General features: G+C 44.7%; 1 pseudogene; it reads left to right on the top strand.

The window, feature by feature from the left end:
- The first annotated feature begins 1,666 nt into the window (after window positions 1–1,666).
- LOC132223970 (small ribosomal subunit protein uS11-like) lies at window positions 1,667–2,234 on the top strand (annotated as a pseudogene).
- Window positions 2,235–2,760: the final 526 nt, after the last annotated feature.

Raw genomic sequence — 2,760 nt, 5'->3', positions numbered from 1 at the left:
GTGCCATGGTCGGCAAACTGCGGCTCAAGAGCCATATGCGGCTCTTTGGCCCCTTGAGTGTGGCTCTTCCTAAGCCTTAGGAGTACCCTAATTAAGTTAATAACATTGTACCTACCTATATAGTTTAAGTTTAAAAAATTTGGCTCTCAAAAGAAATCTCAATCATTGTACTGTTGATATTTGGCTCTGTTGGCTAATGAGTTTGCCAACCACTGTTTAGGGCATTGGAAACTAAAGAGAAAACAAACAAATGGGACTACATCAAAATCAAAAGCTTCTGCACAGGAAAAGAAACCATCAACAAAACAATAAGAAAGCCCTCTGCATGGGAGAACATATTTGCCAATGTTATCACTGATAAGGGTTTAATCTCCACCTTTTATAGGGAACTCAGACAACTTAACAAAAGGAAGATAAACAATCCAATCAAAAAATGGGCAAAGGACCTAAATAGACACCTTTCAAAAGAGGACATTCAGAAAGCCAAGAGACATATGAAAACATGCTCAAAGTCACTAATCATCTGAGAGATGCAAATCAAACCAACAATGAGATACCATCTCACACCTGTCAGAATGGCTATCATCAACAAATCAACAAAGGACAAGTGCTGGAGAGGATGTGGAGAAAAAGGAACACTCAGTGCACTGCTGGTGGGAATGCAGACTGGTGCAGCCACTGTGGAAGATAATACGGAGTTTCCTCAAAAAGTTAAAAATGGAACTCCCATTTGACCTATTGATCCCACTGCTAGGACTAGATCCCAAGAAAACAGAAACACCAATCAGAAAGGATATACGCACCCCTATGTTCATAGCAGCAGAATTCACCATAGCTAAGATCTGGAAACAGCCTAAGTGCCCATCAGTAGATGAATGGATTAGAAAACTGTAGTACATTTACATGATGGAATACTATGCTGCTGTAAAAAAGAAGGAACTCTTACCATTTGCCACAGCATGTTTGGAACTGGAGCATATTATGCTAAGTGAAATAAGCCAGTCAGTGAAAGAAAAATACCACATGATCCCACTCATTTATGGGTAATAACGACCATTATAAACTGATGAACAAAAATAGATACAGCGGCAGAGCAGCATCGAACAGTCCTTCAAACTGCAGCGGGAAGGCCGGGGCGGGTTGGCGGGGGGAGGGGCGGTAAGAGATCAACCGAAGGACTTGTGTGCATGCATATGAGCATAACCAACCAATGGACAAAGACACTGGGGCGTAAGGGAGGCTGGGGGAAGGTTAAGGGGGAAAAAAAGGAAACAAATGTACTACTCTTTGTAATATTTTAAGCAATTTACAAAAATATTCCCGACACAGGCCTGCCTCTCTCCGCGGATATGGCTGCATGGTGCAGTCTGAGACTGGCCCGAGCCCTTGACTTTTTCAATAGATGGAGAAAATATATTTTTTTTCCCTTTGACCTTCCCCCAGCCTCCCCTACCCCCTTACCTCCTTTGGAACCCCCTTAAGTAAACCGTCTTTTCGTGGGCGAGTCTTAAACTCCGTGGGTACGCTAAAGGCGGTGTCTTCCGGGAGCCCTCGCGCCGGTGACCTCGCCCCGGTGACCTCAGAGTACACTTCCGGTGACCTCAGAGTACACTTCCGGTGACCCCAGAGTACACTTCCGGTGACGCTAACGTGACCTGTAGCCCCGCCCTCTCCCATCTCTCTTTCCGGTAGCAGAGTCTGGACCAGACATGCAGGAATGGCACCTCGCAACGGAAAGGAAAAGAAGGAAGAACAGGTCATCAGCCTCGGACCTCAGGTGGCTGAAGGAGAAAATGTATTTGGTGTCTGCCACATCTTTGCACCCTTCAATGACACTTTCGTACATGTCACTGATGTTTCTGGCAAGGATACCATCTGCCGTGTGACTGGTGGGATGAAGGTGAAGGCTGACTGAGATGAATCCTCTCCATATGCGGCCATGCTGGCTGCCCAGGATGTGGCCCAGAGGTGCAAGGAGCTGGGCATCACTGCTCTTCACATCAAACTCCAGGCCACAGAAGGAAATAGGACCAAGACCCCTGGATCAGGGGCCCAGTCAGCTCTAAGAGCCCTTGCCCACTCGGGAATGAAGATCGGACGGATTGAGGATGTCACTCCCATCCCCCCCAACAGCACCCGCAGAAAGGGGGGTTGCCGTGGTTGCCGTCTGTGAACAGGACTCCTCAAATTATTTTCTGTTAATAAATTGCCTTTGTGTCCGAAAAGAAAAAGAATCCCAAAGTTGGAAATAAGGAAAAATAGGACACCATGTCACATTGGGAGGTATTAAAAAAGCCACCAAGGATCATAAAATTATCCAAGGAAAAGTACCTTTTTTATTGTTTTATTGCTTAAAGTATTACAAAGGGTATTACATATGTGTCTTTCCTCCCGCCCCCCCCCCCGCCCTTAACAATCCCCTGGCCTCCCCTACCCCCAGAAAAGTAGCTTTTGTTTGACACATTGTTTACTATTGACAAAGTCTGGACTTTGTAGATTTGTGTCTGGTAGAAAAGACAAACGCAAGGATTATGGTTTCACTGCCCTGTGGAACATTAACCAGTTGTGTACTTAACCTAGCAATTTTGTACATTTTCTTTTACCAATTTCTATAAATATCCAGGTCCCCATATGCCCTTGCAGCCAATTTTACCATTCTGCTATCTCCCCAATCAATGAATTGAGTATCAGTTGATGTGTGTTCATGTTTTTTATATTTGTTTGAGTCATCTTGTAACTATTTTAAAATTACTTTTTGAC

Source organism: Myotis daubentonii, chromosome X (genome assembly GCF_963259705.1).
Source record: "Myotis daubentonii chromosome X, mMyoDau2.1, whole genome shotgun sequence".
In the NCBI taxonomy this organism is placed as follows: Eukaryota; Metazoa; Chordata; class Mammalia; order Chiroptera; family Vespertilionidae; genus Myotis; species Myotis daubentonii.
Note: the sequence above shows the minus strand (reverse complement) of the source record. Positions and strands in the feature narration are given on the sequence as shown.